Raw genomic sequence first — 21,188 nt, 5'->3', positions numbered from 1 at the left:
ATAAATTTAAAAATTTGTACAAAAAATCTCCAGAAAAAAACAAGAATACAATTTTAAAAAGAAAATTGACCCTCAACAGGGCTCGAACCACTGACCCCTGGATTCCTGGAGTCCTGGAGTAAAACGTCTCCCGCCTAGACCGCTCGACCATCCACGCTTTTGTGAAAAGCGGGTGTATTTTTTATCTATATAAGCAATCCGCGTCGTTTCCCAAAATATCGATTCGCGTCGATACGACGCTTTATCTGTTGGACGGCCTCTTTAAAATGCTATAATGTTTTGTTATTTAAGATTGCTTTTTTGTCAGAATCATGATTGCCCAGATGACGCTTTAAGCCATTTCAGCAACTGAACAAACATGTGGTTTATTGCCATTTCATAGCAAAAATAGATTAATTACCTAACTGGCGTGTTATGAATTCATAACTGAAAATGTTTGTAACACAGTCATTTGATTAAATTATTACACTATCAGTAAAATTTGGATTTGTACATTATGATTTATTAATTATCGGTCATTAATTAAAATCGATACTCAACAAAAAAGTTTGTAATAATCAGCTTTTAAATAAATTATTATTATACTTCTTTTCATTGGTTTATTTCATAATACGCTTTTGCAATTAGCCAGTCGTTTTTGGACATATTACAAATATGACTGAATATTAAAGTTATAGAGCAAATATCAATGGCATGAAATGAATGACCCTTAAAGCCACACACCTTGAAATGATATACATGTTAATCAATAGAATTAGATGCAATTTGAAAGTGTGCAAAATTGTCATTAAATCTATAGCCTAATTAGCAAGTAATTTGTTTTGTTTTTTTAATTTTAAAACCGAAACAGGATTTCTATACAAATATGTCCATTTCGACAAAGGCGATTTCTTTTTAATTTTAAAGCGCAAAAAAAGACAGATTTCTACCTTGTAACAACCAGATATATTCTAATTGGCATAAATATTATTAAATCTTTAGCCCATTTAGCAAGTAATGTATTATTTTGTAAACGGAACCGCTTTTAAAACCAAAAGTAGGATTTCTAGACGTATACTCCATTTCGACAAACGCGATTATTTTTAAGTTTTAAAGCGCAAAAGAGACGGATTTCTACCTTGTAACCACCAGATATATTCTTAATTGCGTAGATAAACTATGTGTCTTGTTTATACTTAAATTTACTATGCCATGTATTTCATTTCAAGGTGTGTGGCTTTAATCTTTGTTTAGACACATTTTGTCTATCCCATGTCTGTCTCATTACCCGATTGCTCTACCCATTCTATTGTTTCATTCAAATACGTTTTGTCAGGTGTCAGGGAGCTCAAAGTTGAATGACCTAGCTAACATGTGCATTTCAATAACAATAACGTCAAAGGAGGTGCGAACCCGTTTTGTCTTACTGTTTAAATGCTTACAGCTGCAATTAAACAAACATAAGGCGATAGAAAAGCAGTCGGGGATACAAATGGCAGACGATTTCAAGAAAACTTTTACGAGATTATAGCATTTTCGCTAATCACAATTTGTTTGAGCCAATTCTTTTATATTTTCTCAAATGGTTCAAATGGCAAACGGCAGTGTGGGCGCAACTTTCACCCTTCCAGGCCCTTGTGGCTGAAATGAAGTTTCAAAATTGCTGGGAAAGAGCAATTGAGTGGAGACCTCTAACAGCATTCAGAGTGCGCGTTCCAAAGGTAGGGGGGCTGCGAATACAGCATATTTAACCAATACAACTTGTTTTTGCTTCAAAATTGCCAGAATGTAATGTTTCTTAAAGTGTGAAGTCAGTGGTTCCGTGTTTACATTTCTTCAAACTATTCTCTCTGCTCATAGTACACGTGCAACACCAATTCCAATAACAAACCTTTGTATTTTTGTGTTTGCTTTTTTAAGCCTTATGTCCTGACTTTTTATTTCGTTCGTTAACAAAGATCAACACAGACACAAACATATTCAATTAGTTCGAAAATAGTTAAATTTAGTACCATTTAATTTAAAAAAAAATCATTTAAAAAAGACAGTGCATGTTTTACACACATTCTTCATTCAAGATCCGTTGACAATTTTCACACATGCTTGTTTTAAATTATGCTTGCTACAATCTTTAAAGCATAAAAGGCATTCACTTTTCAAATAAAGTTTATTTAATTGTACAATAATAAACGATAAACTATATAAATATGTTTTTGTCTCACCCAGATATAAATTGCGATGGCTAAATTCGCCATCCAAACAAAACACGGAAATTTCATTTATAACTATGTTTATATCAGTTTTTTGCGTCCACGTACATTGTTTATGAGCTATTTCAATTCTATAACAATGATTTTATTGCTGTCAAATAATCCCACAATGATCTAGTCAGTGTTGTAGCAGACATACATCTTTATTAGAAGCATAAGTTGCCAGTTTCGTTCTCCCCTCACGATCCACCTGTATGACAGTATTGGAGTAGAATCCACAGACAAGGATTTGTCCTGTGGGTGTGACGTGTAGACCTTTTGTCCCCGGTAGTTCAGGGTCAGTGAAAACTGATATCAGGGTGCCATATATGGTCAGTGTAATGAGCTTGTTCTGGGCAGAGTTGGTGACAAAGATCCAATAACCATCAGGACTAACCGCACATCTGTCAACTGCAATGTATAAACAATGATCTATATAATCAGATGAGCATTTAAGACATTAACATTAAAAAAATCAAAATGAGATATAAATGTTCATTAATGTGTAATATATGCACGGTGGTGATTATATTTTATGTAAAAAAATATATCTAAATATATTAACAATATAAAAAAGTCGAAACCCGAATGGCCTGAAATTGCTTGGCTGGAATTTCGGGTATGCTCGACCTCTTCCTAAGGCAACGATTATTTATTGCTATATTTATATCAATTTTTGCTGGATCGCTCGAATTTGCGAGAGTCGAATTATTGGATGGCTTTAGCTGTTTTTACAGTCCCGGTCACAATTTTCACACGTTCTTTTGTTTGTTTTGCTCGAACACGCGTCGTGTCGCATAACGCTGTTAATCGATTAGGAACGCTTGATTATAGGCACACCATAATTGCATACATTTTATTGACTTAATCTTTTATTGATACAGTAAAATGTGTAATTTGCATAAAATCTGGCTTTTTTGTAGATACACAAAGCACGTACAATGTCAAGTTTATGGAATAGGAAACTTTGTATCAATACGACAAGTCATCAACAAAGCACAGACATACTTAATGTCATAAAAACAAGCGAATGAATAAAAACATGTAGTGCTGTTAAATATTTTGGCGATGTGTTTATAGTGCTTATATTATATTTGTTTCATTGTATGTGTAATGGTTTTAAAGTATTTATTAATAAAAATAAAAAGTATATTTTTGTTCATATTAATTCAAAAGAAGAAAGTAGTACACTACTATACGGAATTTTTCCAGTATGAATACTCTTCAACTGGAGATGTAAATCTGTTGCAGATTCATCTTAGTGAACAAAGTATATTAGAAATCGGTTTGCTCGAAATTCGGATGGTTGAACTTTTGTTGTCAGTCCTGGCGAGTTCAAGCCATCAGGAGTCCACTGTATATACAGTATTAACAATATGAAATATACAATTTATATATTTACAACACATTTTACCTGTTATGCCACCTCCAGTATCCTCTTGTAGGGATTTCTTACGTCTCCAACATGTTCCAGTTAGGGTATAGTGGTAGAGAGCATTGCCTGAGGTAATATACAAAACACCATGATGGTAGGTACTGCCAAGAGTAGCATGTGGTTACTCGCCAGTGGCCTCATAATGATCATATTCCATCAACAGCAGTTGCCAACTAATCAGCTTCCCTTTGCTCACTTTGATAAATTGAACTCTATTCTCAAATGTTATAGCAACCTGACTGGGTAAGATTTGTCAAATGTCTTGCGGATTACCATCTACTTTCAAGTCACTGGAAACATTGTAATGCTTGTCCAACATTTTCACTCTCTCATTAATATAATCTGCAACAATGGTCTCACCACTAAGCACGATGTAGCAAGTCTGACGTTTGTCACTTTTTATTTTCACATTATACTCAGATTTCTTCTTCACATACATCTGGTCTGGATTAATCTGATCTGAACTTTTATGAACAACATCTTCAGATGTTGCCATTTTCAATATTTATTGTTAACTGTCCTCCTACTAAAGAGTTGTTATTCACTGTTTATATATTGGCTCTTCTTGTTAAATACACTTGTATATTATCAAAACCAGAATATGTTGCATAAAGACACACACACAGTTTTAAGTTAGTATAATTATCAATGTAATACACTTTAAACTCGCAAATGTTTTATATTGGCTGTTTAAGCCAACAGCACACTATAAATACACACCGCAAGTGCAAAGCGAAGATAGGAAAAAATCTTGTATGTAGGCTAACATTTCGCTGGTAACAAGGATATTCACCATTTTCTGACAATATGGTGAAACTTGATATGTGCATAACATTTTGGCTGATAATATGGGTATAAACCATTTTCTGAAAATAGGGAAAAATTGTATAATATGCATTCAGTTAAAAGAACTTGTTCACAGATTTGAGTATTTAAATTCATTAAATGTTAATTTAACAAATATCTAATAGTTTGAAGAGACTTAAATACTTATAAAGTCAGGGAAAAAAGTTGAAAACAAATCTTGCCTATGATTCAAACCATTGACCTTTGGAGGCAAAATCTAATACACAAAACACTAAAACACTCAGGCTTTAAAACGTTGCAGCAAAAAAAAATAATACAAAACTATTTTAGTTATACAGTATATTCAAAATTATTGATGAAATGCTTTTAAAAAACATGTATAGCTTTACCAATTTTGAGCCATTAGTTATCTATAAACAAACATTATGTTGCTAAACATGTTACTTAGTTAATCTTAGTGCAATCTCACTGATATGAATAAAATCAATAAATTCATTTTTTAAATCTATTAGAATTTGAGAAAAAATGTAAGTTGCCACAGTTTGAACAAGTCCCTCTAACAAGCCCGGGAATGTCATCTGAAGTCTGATGTAGATTTATTGATTGGTTTATGTTTATAGCCGTTCTCATTAGCATTTTTAACAACTCAAAGTTCAGTTAAGTTCGGAACTGAATAGACAACCTTGCAGACATGAGCTTATTTTATAGGGACATTTTCACAGATTTTGGCAGAAATTTAAGTTTGTCATTAAATGCTTTATATTGATAGATGTAAACATCGGATATAAAAAGCTCTTGTAAAACAAGATTAAAATTTAAGAAAGAAAACAGTTACCCTCAACTAAGCTCGAACCACTGACCCCTGAAGTAAAAGTCTATCGCATAGACCACTCTATCATCCGTGCTCCTACTATGAGTGTTGTATTGTATACTTTATATAAGCAATCCTGGTAGCGTCGAAAAATATAACAACAACAACAGAACTTTCCAAATTATTAAATCGTTTCGCGTTGCAACGCTTGATAATCAAGTTCATATAGTGGATATTTAAGAGCATGATAAATGTTCAGTATTACTGTTTCCTCACAAATATCATAATTAGAACGACAATTTGCGAATCTGAAACCTTTTTTTTTATTTTGGCAATCAACCAAAACGTAAAAAGGAGAAAGGTCCCTTTAAGATGAAATGTCCCCTTAAGATTTTAACAAGAGTTTTATCTAAGACTCGCTTAATGAAACTGAATACTCATCTGCTATAACTCAAGGTGCCATGCAAAGAAATAATCAACATAAATTGAGAAATAAGAAATCTGCATTTAATTATAATTCAATACTTTGAAGATCATCTGGTATTATGCTGGTTGCAAAAGCTATTTTCACTTTGCTTTGTATGGGGGAAAGGGTTAAAGTATCGTAGTTTAAGTACTTAGATAGGTGGATTATTCACATACTATAACGCCTAATGTCTGTAGGCAATAGATAACATATTTATAATATTTTATATAACGTTATATGATGTTGACACTCCATGACCTGTTAAACAGTTATGTAACCCCTTTCTTCTCTTAAGCAAATTTTAAATGGCTGTATACATCTAGCAGGCTGTTGAGGTTTTATGCTGTTTACTGCTCATCATTATCTTAGGATTTTAAAGGAATTCTTTAAAACTTTAATCAATAGAAAAGGTCTTTATTTAATCTAATTTTCCAAATGACAACAAAATCATCAAAATTTGTATTTTCACTTGTATAAATGGAAGTGCGATATTTTTCAGGCAGGGCAGGACATGCGTTTTCTTCTAGATTGAAGAACCCTCACACAAATGCGTATCTAGGCGGTAAAGGGTTAAATGGAAGTCCCTGTTGCGATACATTATAATGAGGGCAGGGAAGTAGTATTCGTCTAGGTGAAACACACAAAAATACGTATCTAAGCAGTTAAGGGTTAAATGGCAGTCCCTGTTCTGATACATTTTAGGCAGGGTAGGGCAGTATTCGTCTAGGATGAGAAACACACACGAAAATACGTGTCTAAACATTAAAGGGTTAAATGGTAGTCTCTGTTCTGATACATTTTAGGCAGGGCAGGGCAGGAGTATTCGTCTAGGATGAAAAACACACACGAAAATACGTTTCTAAGCAGTATAGGTTTAAATGGCAGTCCCTGTTGAGATACATTTTAGGCAGGACAGGGCAGGATTATAAGTCTAGGATGAGAAACAAACATGCAAATACGTATCTAAGCAATACAGGGTTAAATGGTAGTCCCTGTTGTGATACATTTTAGGAAGGGCAAGACAGGCGTTTTGGTCTCGGATGACAAACACAAACGAAAATACGTGTATAAGCTGTACAGGGTTAACTTTTTGTCCCTGTTCTGATACATTTTAGGAAGGGCTGCAGGATTATTTGTTTAGGATGAGAAACACACACGAATACGTATCTAAGCAGTATAGAGCTAAATGGTAGACCCTGTTGTGATACATTTTAGGCAGGGCAGGGAAGGAGTATTGGTCTTGGATGAGAAATCCACACGAAAATGCGTATCTAAGCAGTTAAGGGTTAAATGGTACTCCCTGTTATGATACGTTTCAAGCAGGAAAGGGCAGGCTTTTTCGTCTAGGATGAGAATCCCGTCAACACATTCACCTTTTGCCAGATGCTGGTAATTTTTGTATAACATTAATCACTTCATTGTGATTTTACAGTCAGTTGCTATGATTTGGAGATCTTATGCTCAGGAATCGAAAAACGAGGTACCTTGCCTGAGTTGTTGACTTAATTTGAGCCTCGCTCTGTGAAAATGGGGATTAATGTGTGAAAAGTGTCATCCCAGATTGGCCTATGCAGACTGCCTTTTAGAAGTTCATGGCATGATTTTGTATATGTTTCAATAATGTTTGCAAAGTAATGTGCCTTTTAACTGTGGCAAATGTGTGATACGTAGATCATGGTACATGTGTACCTTGTTTTCTGAATGTGTCAATCAGTTGTCTGTGTTTGATTGTGTAACTTTATAGATGTATTATTTTTACTATGTATAAGTGCGAAACAGTTTTTTATGTATTGCATGATATTGATCTCTGAGTTATGTGCCCTTGAACTTAGATAATTGATTAAATAAATGAGCCGCGCTATGTGAAAAAAGGGGTTAAGCCATGTGCGTAAAGTGTCACAGAGCAAGGCCGAAATAAATCTGATGTTTTGGTCTTTTTGTGTGAACAATGCGAAGTAGTTAACTGACAACATTTGACATTAATTTTACAAACTAAATTGTTGCACTTTCTTGGAATAAGCAATTGCTGGGGTATTTGTCATCGTCCATGATCGTTCTGGTTGGTGTTTGTGTTGTTTTCTACTGTCTAGCAATATTTTTGTTTCTTTGTGTGTTTGTGATCATGGCTGTACATCACCAATGCGATGAGTGACAATTTACATTTGAAGGAGTACTTAAGGGAGTGGTAATATGTGAGGTTCCTACCTTTTCCGACTGCACAGTCTAATCTTGGACGCCACTTTACGCACATGCATTCAACCACATTTTATCAGAGAGCGGCTATTTTTTTAATTGTTTCCCTTTTCAGTGCATATATAAGCAGTATAACACCTACAAGATTTATTTATCTTGTTGTTGAGTTGTTTTTGTTTGTATAACGTTCCAATCTGTTTAAGTATCCACTTCATACATGGACAGATAGTTGTTCTGTACATTGGTGCGCATAATCCAAGAATTATAACTCTGATCAGCATTATTTACAGTATTATCATTCCTCTATACATTTTTTTTTATTCTCTCATTTTAGTAAGAGCCATTTCTATGTTCAAACACATGCTTCATACGGTGATAGACGGTTAATGGCAGTTCATAAGAATAAATACTCTAGCTGAATAATCTATGAAGTTGTTCCCCTTTGTCAGTTGCTTTACCTAAAACAAGTCATGTTAATAAGTAAATGGTTGCTTTTACTTCAATTTTGGAGACCAAATTTCATACTGTAGTATATAAGCTGTAAACGTTACAGTTCTTGTTTAGGTTGTGTTCAATGTTTCAGATGGAGGGCTTGGGTATATACGATACCCCGTCTACAAATCCCTCGAGACTTTGCAACCAACAGCCGTGGCAACCACTAGCTTTGGCAAGTGGATCAGGATGGTGCTGAGGATATATAAACGTGCACATGTCTATTATTTAGATCTACTAAGTACTAAATGTTTTCATTTTCTTTACTTAAGCTTCTTCATTGTTAAATAAAAAGTGAAGATCCTGGAAGGTAAATATTAATGATAAATTATGACAAATAACGTCTGCAAAACACAATAAACATCAAATGACATGAAAATAGACACAATAACATCAGTGTAATGTGAATGCGGACTGCAACGGCTAATCTGGGACAACTGTTTACGCTCAGTTTTCCCAGAGCACGGCTACAATAGACACAACCGAGTCAGTGTAATGTGAGTCTTAAACAGCTAACTTTATACCGCATGGTTTATATACATGTACATTTAAACACCAAGCGTGATTAAATATGGTTTTAAGAATGTGAGCAGCAACTGCTGTTTCAGCATACCTGAGTAAGTGGCTTTATTTCCTGGTGTCACCCATCTACAATTTCAAAGTTGTGCATTTTTAACTGTGGTAGTGTAAAGTCATTATTATTTGTGGGACATACATGTTCGTTGATTTTATGGTTTGTCCGATCCAAGAATTTTACACAAACGCATTTGAAAATGATTGACGCAAATTGTTATTTGTTCCAAAATCAGAAATCCACATTATTTTTGTTCTTATGATGAAAGTCATTCTTTTTAACCACATAATTTCATACTGACAAATATAAAGAATTTTACAGTATTGTAAGGATTGTTTTCGATGCAAGTTTTACAAACCTCCATATCCATGTCAACCGTATCGAGTTTCATTGTGTTCAGTTGTCCATCCAAGCTTGTTCAAATTGTTACTTTATCATTCATCATGCAATTGTAAAAAATCTTACTATAACAATGTGGGGACAGCGTGTTGTGTGCAAGTCTTGTGCCCCATACATAAGATCAAAGTCATTCTTAGAGGTCACAAATGTCAAACGAGGGCATGATGCAGCTTATTAAATAACTTCACTTGTTGACACTGGGTTTGACACATTGCTGACAGGCATCTTGTGTATTTTTTCATTGTACAGGCTGTTTGCCAATTGCAAAAAGTAAAAAATGCTGTTTTCCAATGGAAAAAAAGAAACATTTGTTTTTATTAAAATCTGACCAAAATTGTTCAAAACATATGCCAACATTTTCCAATAAACTCAATAGTTGGTTTGTTGAGTCTGTTATACAGTTCTTTAATTCCCTAGCACCGTATTATATAAATTTTAGAAAGCAGTTAAACATGCACTTATAAACTATTGTTATAATGTTATTTATTATCATATTAATAATGTTTATTTTTTCCCAAGTTCATGGTCAATCGTTCTTTTTTCCCCAAATCAAAAAGGCACAGGCTGTAAAATATATGGCGAAAATAAATCAATGTTATGGTGTACGATGAAATAAAATGTCATTATTATATTTGATTTCGATTTTGGCAGTTTAGGTCAAAGTCACCTTATTAAACATTGTACAGGGCTCACACTGGACTAATTGTTGTTGAGCTAACCAGATTTTGTCTCTCAGTTGTGAACACTGATAATCAAATGAAAAATATGAACTATTGTATTTTTAAATGTCTTTTAATGATTACAAAGCACATTTTATCGCTTATCATAATCTTGTATACACATATCAATATAGGAAGTCAAGGCAATCATACATGTCAAAGTATAAAACATTATTTGTTTAATACATGGAAACACCCTTAACATAGCTATAATCCACACAACTACAGGCATATACCATGAGCATATTTTTAACAAGATATATCGATGTCATGCAAAATATGAGAACATTTGACTCGCCAAATACATTTCAAACACATCCCGTTATGTACATAAAACAATAAACTCTAACCTTTAGACAAAGCATGTTATTTTTTAGCTAGGCTGTTTTCGGAGAAAAACAAGAGGTATTGTCATAGCCAGCTCGTCGTGTCGTGTCGTCCGCCGGCGTCGTGATGAACCCTTAATATTGGCTCTAAAATCAAAGTGCTTCCACCTACAACTTTGCAACATCATATGTAGCTTTACCTTTATTAGTTCTACACGCCACAACCAATTTTGAATCACTAGGTCAAAGGTCAAGGTCACTGTTACCTCTACAAAAATATTCTGACAAGCTTTCATTTATTCAAAACTGCACCCGCAGCCGAGCGTTGGCACCCGTTATGCGGTGCTCTTGTTCAAGATATTTCTACCATTAGTGAATGTATTTGAATTCTTCACTTTAAATGTTAACGTCACAGTACATTAATTTTGTCATTAATTTTGATGAATTGTCAAAGCTGTGCCACTTGTTATTAATTGTCCATGACTCTTACATTGCTCTAGTTTTTGGTGATATAAGTATTTAATTGGTCAAAATTATTTTTGTTCATAGGACGTTGTAAGCTTAAAGAAGTCATTTGAGCACAATTCCTTTTTAACTATCAGTCTTTAATGAACATTGATAATTGACAGTTAGGTATAAAATAATAATTTATTTGAAATATTTTATTATCAATTTTCATTGTTTTATTTTTTGATGCACCTTTTGCAACGGAAGATATTGTGAAGGCAGTCGACAACTGTGTATTCAAGTTATAAAGCGCACGAATAGCTCGACAATACATTCATTTTGTGTCTATCCAGCTTTATTACCTGACAGATCCATCCATTCTAACATTTAATTCAACAACATTACCGCACATGTATGCCAGCTCAATATTGATTAAGTACACTTCAATAACCATAATATTACGTCAGGTCGCATATTTTGCTGCAGAGCTTTGTTTGCTTACTGCTTGTAATGAAAAAAAAAGAAAAACATAGAACTCCACTCCAAGTTAACATGGCAGATGAAAATTTTCATAATGCTTATTTTCAATGTTACACTTTAGAACATTAAAGCAATTTATTTTCAAAATAAAGTTTATTTCAATGTAAAAAAATAAAATATAAACTGTATGAATATGTTTGTGCCTGACCTAGATGTAAACTGCTATGACTCAATGTTCACATTCAAAGATAAAATAGAAATAACATACTTAAACAAAATTTATAACCATGTTTTTTCCACATGAATGAGCTATTTCAATTCCATAACACTAATTTTATTGCTAGCAAATAGTCCCACAATCATCTGGTCAGTGTTGGTGTTGTAGCAGACAGACACTGGGTAGCGCAGTCCATCTTTCTCTGAAGCCAGAGTTGCCAGTTTCTTTTTCCCTTCACGATCGACCTGTATGACAGTATGGGAGCTGATACCACAGACAAGGACTTGTCCTGTGGGTGTGACGTGTACATCGTTTGGCCCCTGTAGTTCAGGGTCACTGAATGTTGATATCAGGGTGCCAGCTATGGTCAGTGTAATGAGCTTGTTCTGGGTGAAGTTTAAGACAAAGATCCAGTCACCGTCAGGACTGAATGCACATTTGTAAACTACAAAGCATGAACAAGTATCTATATAATCAGATCAGCATTTAAGGCATTAAGAAAACTTTAAAACAATCTAAATTAGATATAAATGTTCATTAATGTGTTAATATGCACGGTGGGGGTTATATTTTATGTAAATATATACATATATAAACATGTATTAACAATATAATACAATGTACAGTCAAAACCCGATGGCAGGAACTCCCGTGGCTAGAACTCTTCTCAAAGCAACGATTTTTTATTGATCTATTCATATCAATTTCTGTCGGATCGCTCGAATTCGTGAGATTCTAATAAAAGGATGGCTTGACCTTTTTTTACAGTCCTGGACACAATTTTCACATGTTCTTTTGTTCTTATGGCTCGAACTTGCCTTGTGTCGCATAAAGCTGTCGCTTTAGGAGCGCTTGATTAAATACACACCATAATTTCATACATGTTATTGACTCAATCATTTTATTGATTACGTTAATGGTGTAATTTGTATAAAATCTGGCCATTTTGTAGATACACAAAGCACGTACAATGTCAAATTAATGGAACAGAAAACTGTGTATCTATAAGTCATGAACAAAACACAGACTGACATCATGTCATTAAAACACAAGCAATAAATAAATACATGTAGTGCTGTTAACTATTTTAGCTATGTGTTTACATTGCTTATGCATGTTTTGTGTTTAGTGATGTTTCTAACATGTGCCTGACAATGTGCTACATAAATACCTTATTAGTGTACTACTTCCTTCCTTTGAATTAAAAAGAACAAAGTATATACTTTATATTTTTATTAATGAATACTTTAAAACCATTACACATACAATCAAACAAATATAATATAATAATTATGCATGTATATTATATCAGCACGTATTTATGACGTCCTTGAGTCGGACGGGTGAGCGGTATAAGTATATAATAAAAAGCTCTGTGATCAAAGCCGGACTCTGCTTGTGCAGGCTTTAAGTATCATAGTGTAATGCCGGTCCGTCTGGTGGCCGTCAGACGGTGCCAGCACCACAAATAGCTTGGAAGCTAAGTAAAACAACAACATCATTTAAATATTGATTATTTTTAATTTAGTCATTCTATGTTTCTTTGATTATTCTTTATCTGATCGGTAGTACAATCACAAGTTATCCACATGGAAATCAATTTCCGAAACGAACCGTTTTTATCCGATCTGTTCCCATAAGGTTCTGAAGCAAAACGACGGTTTTGCCCTATTTATACTCGTAGTAAGATGATGTCAGACGCACGATTCAATGAATGACATCATATGACTAAGCATAATGTCAATAAATGACGTCATATAATAATAAACATTCAAGATGGCGGAAAAGAGAAAATACCGCGAAATACGTGAGAGTTAAAAAAAAATTATGACAAAGGTAATCATTATAATATGACAAAATAATTAATAATATACATATAAGTTATCAATATATTTATAAATTGATTATGATAAAATCACATCATAAAATAAACAATGATTTATTCATGACATTGGCATTCGTGCCCAATGTACATTGTAACAAATAAGTAATAATACGCTTTGATACAGGTCATAGCAATATCATATGAATCTATTTTAAAAATAATTATTTGATGCCTAGTTGCAATAATTCAACTCTCAGCTTTATAACCCAATGGGTTGCTGAGTAAAGCTGCAACGATTCACCAACAGCTCGATTCGATTCGATTTTGATTTCAGACAGTCCGATACCGATTATTTCGATTCGATTAATCTTTCAACCTAGTTGTATCATATATTAACTATTCTGCCTCAAAATAAACATTTCTGTTCAAATGTGTTGCATACCAAGATATCTTTGGCATTTGTGTGTTTGTTAGATATAGTGTGGTTGGTTCAACAGTGTTATAAAAAACTGTTGAAAGTGGGTTAGATTAACATTTGTAAGAAATGTTTATCAGGAAACTGCCATTTTTCTGACAAACTATGTCAATATTTCAATAAAACACATAAACAAGAATATCAAATTAGAAACTCAATATTATTATCTATAAACTTCTGACTAGAAGATTGTGTTGACTACACAATAATATAATAATTAAATAAATAAAAATAAGGCTGGCGACTTGAGTAGTTGCAATGGTCCTACCTCGTGCTAAATCAACGTTATGTTTGCGTTTGACATGTTGCATTAGATATATGGTTGTGCCGTACTTAGGGTACGCCACATCCGTGAAGCACGGTTTAAACGTAGCTTTATCGGGAGGGCTACCATCCCGAAAGCCATAATACTGCCACACTTTTGATTTTAGCTTCTTAGGCGCATCTGATAATTTCAATTTGTCGGCCACAACTTTTTCAGCCATTTTGACGTTTTTTTCCGAAAGTAGACCGTAACGCGCTTATTGATTTGATGACTAAAGTAATAAGTAACCAATCGCGCGCGTCGTAATTACAGGTAAAGATATAACCTATACCTTCCGTATCAAATAGTCAGAGTTCAGCTCGCTTTACGTATCTATGTCTATATGTTAAAGAATCGAATCGAATTTGGTAGGTTTGGTATCGTAATCGAATCGAAGCATTTAAAACCGATTTTCGATGCATCGGATCGAATTGTTGCAGCTCTATTGCTGAGAGCCGCCATAGCACAAATCATTAAAGGCTCTGTGAGTACGTCTATATAGACTATTTGATTCCCAGCTTATTTTCATTGAAACACAGTTGAATAATAATACCCATTGGATTCGCCCATGAATCGGACACATTCGCCCTTAACACGGACACAGATATGTATGTAGCATTTATTTGGTTTTATCCTGCCATATGCCTTTAAATCAGCCCGATAACCAGGTAACCTAATATCCCAAAAGATATTCAGTTAGATGACCAGTTTACCTAATATATCTGTTTTACTGTGAAATGACGTCATTTTTTGACAAAATGACGTCATTATTTCAGCGAGACTATCCAGTTAAACTCATTTACAATGCAAATAAACGATGAAAACAAGTATAAAATAAAAAGAAAATTTGTGACAGGATAAATAGAATATTAGGTTGGTGAAGTGAATGGAAAATGTGGCTCGTCGGAGGATCTTATTTCCTCCGACTTACCAGAAAAACATTCTCCATCCACGTCACCAGCCTATTATTCTCTATATCCATCCCCTATACTTTTAAAATGCAAAGTGCACAGTAAAAGCCATGCGTTGATTTTTTAAGTTTACTCTTTTGACAACATGTTGACGAAAATCAGTTATAACAAGAGTGTCGAACTGTGACAAGATACGCCCGTTTGAAGATTTGCGACAACTTGATAACTTTACCATGATCAATATTTGAACTTTACAGGCATATCATCTAAACACAACTTCTGACCAAATTTGGTGAAGATCGGATGAAAACTACTTCAATTAGAGAGCGGACACCATTCTTAATGCTTCGGCTTGATATGCACTAAGTGACCTCGTAACCAAGTTTTTGACATGGCATGACCCATATTTGAACTTGACCTAGATATCATTTATACACAACTTCTGACCAAATTTGGTGAAGATCGGATGAAAACTACTTCATTTCGATAGCAGACACCATGCTTAATCATTGAAATGCAATAAGTGACCTCGTGAACTAATTTTTTACCCGGCATGACCCATATTCGAATATGATCAAGATATTGTCTAGATACATTTTCTGACCAAGTTTGGTGAAGATCGGATGAACACTACTTCAATAAGAGAGCGGACACGATGCCAAATCCTTTAAATGAACTAAAGGACCCCGTGGCCTAGTTTTTGACCCGGCATGGCCCATATATAAACGTGACCTAGATATTGTCTAGATACAATTTCTGACCAAGTTTGGTGAAGATCAGATGAAAAAAGTTTGAATTAGACAGAGAACACTGCTGTGGACACCGCCGTCCGCCGCCGCCGCCCGCCGCCCGCCAAGGGTGAAACTATAATACGTCCCGTTTTAAAAACGGGCGTATAAAAAGAGGAAAAATGACATGATCACTTGTAGTGTCTTTCCGATCTTTACAACAACTGAATCATTTGTAGCACTGGGTTTGACAAAGAAAAGTACAGACATAAACAAATAAAACATTGATTGTTGTTTGTGAGCTGTGGAATTCATTTTAGCTTGAGTCTTGTTAATTGGAATGAATATGTGGTTAATTCTCATCCGTATGCCTCTGCCATTACATTAACTTATGTTCGTCATAAGGGCGAATTGCGTTCGCCTCAAAGGCTATATTTGAGTTGTAATTCATTTTTTACTGAATACCTATACAATAGAGCAAAACCACTGAAAATTACCTTTCATTATTATAGAATAAGGTTATGTTTTCAATATAAAGTCATTTATAAATGCTGTCATTTTGACTAAAATGCCGATGGTATAAACATAATCGATAATTGAAAATTCTGAATTTTTCGTCACCAGAAGTAGCGTATTATTAAAACTTAAACGAATCCAAATCCATCGTGAGATAATATTTGATACAATGTAACATTTCAATTGAAAATTTATTTACTTTGAGTATGAAGGGTAAATTATTGGATATAACGTCACAAATCATGCTAAACAAAACTGATCTTTGGAAACTACAAAGATGAAAATGTCCCACTCAATGGCAAAATCGACTCAAAGGCGAGTTACGCTATACGGATTTTTTCCAATATGAATACTCTTCAACTGGAGATGTAAATCTGTTGTAGATTCATCTTAGTAAACAAAGTACATTAGAAATTGGATGGCTCGAACTTTTGTTGTCAGTTCTGGCGAGTTTTAGCCATCAGGTTTCCACTGTATATACATGTATTTACAAAATAAAATATACACTTCATATATTTACAACACATCTTACCTGTAATGCCACCTTCAGTATCCTCATATAGGGATCGGTTAGGTTGCCAATTGCGCCCAGTGAGGGTGTAGTGGTAGAGAGCAGTGCCTGAGGTAATATACAAATCACCCTGATGGTAAGTAATGCCAAGGGCAGCATGTTGTAACTGTAACTTGCTAGGATAATCATATTCTTCACCAAACTTGTTCCCAATCACCAGCTTCCCGTTGCTCACTTTGATAAATTGAACTGTGTTAAAAGTTAAACGTTTAAAAGTTACAGCCACTCGACAGGGTGAGAGTTGGCAAATGTCCTGCGGATTACTTTCTACTTCCAAGTCACTTGACACATTGTAATGCTTGTCCAACATTTTCACTCTCTTATTGGTATAATCTGCAACAATGGTCTCACCACTAGGCAATATGCAAATGCCCGAGATGTAGCAATGCTGACGTGTGTCACGTGCTATTTTCACATTATACTCCGACTTTTTCTTCACATACATCTGGTCTGGATTTATCTGATCTGAACTGTTATGAATTGCGTCTACAAAAGTTGCCATTGTCAATATTTATTGTGAACTGTCCTCCTACTAAAAAGTTGTGTATTCACTTTTATATTGGCTCTTCTTGATAAATAGAATTGTATTTTATTAAAACCAGAATATGTTGCATAAAGAAACACACACAGTTTAAAGCTAGTACAATAATCACTGTTATAAACTTTAAACTAGCACATGTTTTATATTGGCTGTTTAAGCCCACAACACTTCAACTACAAACGGAAAGCACAAAGCGAAAATACGAAAAGATCGTATATGTAGGTAAACATTTCGCTGATAAAACGGATATAAACTGTTTTCTGAAAATAGGGTGAAACTTGATTGCACATTACATTTTGGCTGATAATATGCGTATAAATCATTTTCTGAAAATATGGTAAAACTTTATTGCATGCATTCAGTTAAAGGGACTTGTTCACAGATTTAATATTTAAATTCATTAAATGTAAATTTTAACAAATATCTAATATTTTGAATATACTTAAATAATTATAAACTCAAGGAAAAAGGTTGAACAAAACATTGCCTAGGATTCAAACCAGTAACCTTTGGAGGCAAAATCTAATACACAAAACACTACAACACTCAGGCTTGAATACTTTGCAGCGAAAAAATAATAAAAATCTCTATTAGTAATACACATATTTTCCAAATTATTGATGAACTGTTTTTAAAATACTGTAAAATATATAATATTTTGCTAAACATTTTACTAGTTATTAATGCAATCTCGCTGGTATGAATATAATTTATAAATTCTTTTTAAACTATTACAATTTCGGAGAAAATTGTGATTTGCCACACTGTAAACAAATCCCTTTTAATACGCCCGCTTCTGTCATCTGAAGTTACAAGTGTAGATTTATAGATTGGTCTATGTTTATAACAAACAAACTTGCAGACATAAGTTTACTTTAAAGGGACCTTTTCACATATTTTGGCAGATATTTAACTTTGTCATTTAATGCTTTATATTAATAAATGTAAACATCGGATCTAAAAAAAAACTCTTGTAAAAAAAAGAAAGAAAAAAAGTAACCATCAACTGGGCTTGAACCACTGACCCCTGGAGTAAAAGTCTATCGCATAGACCACTCGGCAATCCATGCTCATACTATGAGTATTGTTTTTTATACTTTATATAAGCAATCCTGGTAGTGTCAAAATATACATGTAGAACAAAAACGACAGAACTCTTCAAATTATTCAATCGTTTCGCATTGCAACACTTGATAATTTTCAGGATTTTTAATCGTCAAAGATGCATATAATGGAAATTTTAGAGCATGGTAAATGTTCAGTATTTCTGTTTCCTCACAAATATCTTCTTTTTGTCAATTTACCAAAACATGGAAAGTCCCCTTAAATTTGTTTCTCGTCTGTGCATCATCATGAAACTGTACATATGTATTGTTTATACTATTTAGAAGTGCAAGATGTTATTTCATGTATTTTACAATATTGTTCTCATAGTTATGTGCCCTTGAACTTAGTTTATTGATTGAATAAATGAACGCTCTGTGAAAAGGGGTTTTAATGCATGTGCGTAAAGTGTCGTCCCAGATTATCATTTGCAGTCCGCACAGGCTAATCAGGGACGACACTTTCCGTCTAAACTTGATTATTGCGAAGAAGAAACTTTTTTGAAACGAAAACTATCATAAAAGCGGAGGGAGTCATCCCTGATTAGCCTGTGCACACACAGGAAAAATCAGTTAAGGATGTAAGTGTCATCCCTGATTAGTCTGTGTAAACTGCACAGGCTAATCTAGGAAAACATTTTATGCACATTCATTAAACCACATTTTCCTAGAGCGCCGCTCGTATGTTAATATCTCCCTTCTCAGTGCTGAAATTAGCAGTATAACACTTAGAAGATCTAATTATCTTGTTGTTCAGTTGTTTTTGTTTTTATAACGTTCAAATGTGTTCAAGAATCTACTTCATGCATGGATATATTACATGTAGATTGGAGCGCAGAACCCAAGAATTATAACTCTTTTATTAAATAATTATAATATATAATATTATATTTAAAAATAAATATAAAATAATTATCATATCCTCACTATTTACAGTATTAGCATTTACTTTTTATATTTTTTATATCCGCTCATTTTAGTTAGAGCCATTTAGACGTTCGAACTCATGCTTCATGCGTCGATAAATGGTTGATGGCAGTGCATAAGAATCATAACTCTAGCTAAATCGTCTATGGAGTTGATCTCCTTTGTCAGTTCTTTTAACTAATACAAGTCATGTAAATAAGTATATGGTTGCTTGTACTTTAACGCTTGATACCAGATTGCAAACTGCAGTGTATAAGCTATAAAAGTGCAATTTTAGTTTAGTTTTTGTTACTTTTTTCAGATGCAGGGCCTGGAATATAGGATGCCCTGTCTAGAGATATCGTGGTTAGTGTATTATCTTTGCTGGTTTGCAGACCGAAGATATTGTTGTATATAAAGTTAGAATAAATCTTACATACAGTTTCGTAAATAAAGTAAGAATAAAATCTAGCATACATGTACATAATGATAAATAATTGCAAAACTTCTAATGTTAACTTGCCACATTCAGTCTATTTAATATTTCTTGCAATTTGGTTCAAATTGCATGATTAATTGTATCAACTTACAATTAACTAAATACCCGTAGTAAATTTTAAGTAGACAAATAGTATAAGTTTGATTGCTACACGCAATTATGCTTTCAAGCCTTAGTGTAAGATTTCACTTACCAGGATTCTGCTGTTCCAAGTTTCAACTTTTATTTAAACTTACCATGGTTTAAAGTTTTGAGAGCCTTTTAGACTATTTGCGAAGCAAATTGTCTTTAGTAATACCACAAATTAAAAAAACAATGTAGCGCGGTTGTGAACACGTCGGTTTTGGCCTCGAGCAAAGCACTCCAGACAACCTCTTTTATCATAGTGCAATTTAGCCACAATAAGTCAGGATCTATGGCACGGGGTATCATAGTGCAATTTAGCCACAATATGTCAGGCTCTATGGCGCGGGGTATCATAGTGCAATTTAGCCACAATAAGTCAGGCTCTTTGGCGCGGGGTATCATAGTGTAATTTAGCCACAATAAGTCAGGCTCTATGGCGCGGGGTATCATAGTGAAATTTAGCCACACTACGTCAGGCTCTATGGCGCGGGGTATCATAGTGCAATTTAGCCACACTTAGTCAGGCTCTCTGGCGCGGGGTCTGACCTCGCTGGCCTTTGTGGTATGCTTAGTTAATAGTAAACAGACCATCTAGCTGCATGAACTTATTTGCGGCTTTGATGAGGACTTAAAAATAGGTTTCAGTATGACATACATGTGCTTCTGGTATCCCGTAAAACATAAGAGTTTAGCGTGAAATTTGATGTCACGTTCTGTGTTTTTCTTTTGGTCTTTGGTCTGTTTCTTGTAGTTTGGAAAATCTTTAATTACTCATGGTGGCTAACCAATACGGATAAAACTGGAATCATTTGTTCGTGTCCAGCTAATACCCGAAACGGCATCGGATCATATCAGTAAATATTGATTGTTTTGATGTGTGTACTTTTTTTCAATATTCTCTTTTTTAAGTTAACATTTTTTACCAAACCAATATTCCACGGAACAACTAAGACATTCATTCAGTAAATTGTATACTCGTGATCAGTAACAAAAACGTCAATTTGCAGTGGGAACCTACATTGCCCAACAGTTTATGCACAGATCCTTTGGAAACGAATGTGAAATGCAGATATTGGTCCATATAAATTT

General features: G+C 34.1%; 1 protein-coding gene across 5 annotated transcripts in view; it reads right to left on the bottom strand.

The window, feature by feature from the left end:
- The window catches only part of LOC127848500 (uncharacterized), a 458,919-nt gene that overhangs the window by 284,398 nt on the left and 153,333 nt on the right, over positions 1-21,188 (bottom strand). The window contains exon 1 of one of the 5 annotated variants that reach the window (XR_008034545.1): positions 1,597-1,651. The exons of the other annotated variants lie outside the window; for them this stretch is intronic. The gene's annotated coding sequence lies outside the window, so the exon portion shown is untranslated. Of the gene's footprint in view, positions 1-1,596; positions 1,652-21,188 lie in introns of those variants that run through there. 5 annotated transcript variants of the gene reach the window in all.

This window comes from Dreissena polymorpha, chromosome 10 (assembly GCF_020536995.1).
Source record: "Dreissena polymorpha isolate Duluth1 chromosome 10, UMN_Dpol_1.0, whole genome shotgun sequence".
NCBI lineage: Eukaryota > Metazoa > Mollusca > Bivalvia > Myida > Dreissenidae > Dreissena > Dreissena polymorpha.
The sequence above is the reverse complement of the archived record's forward strand: the minus strand, read 5'-3'. Positions and strand labels throughout refer to the sequence as shown.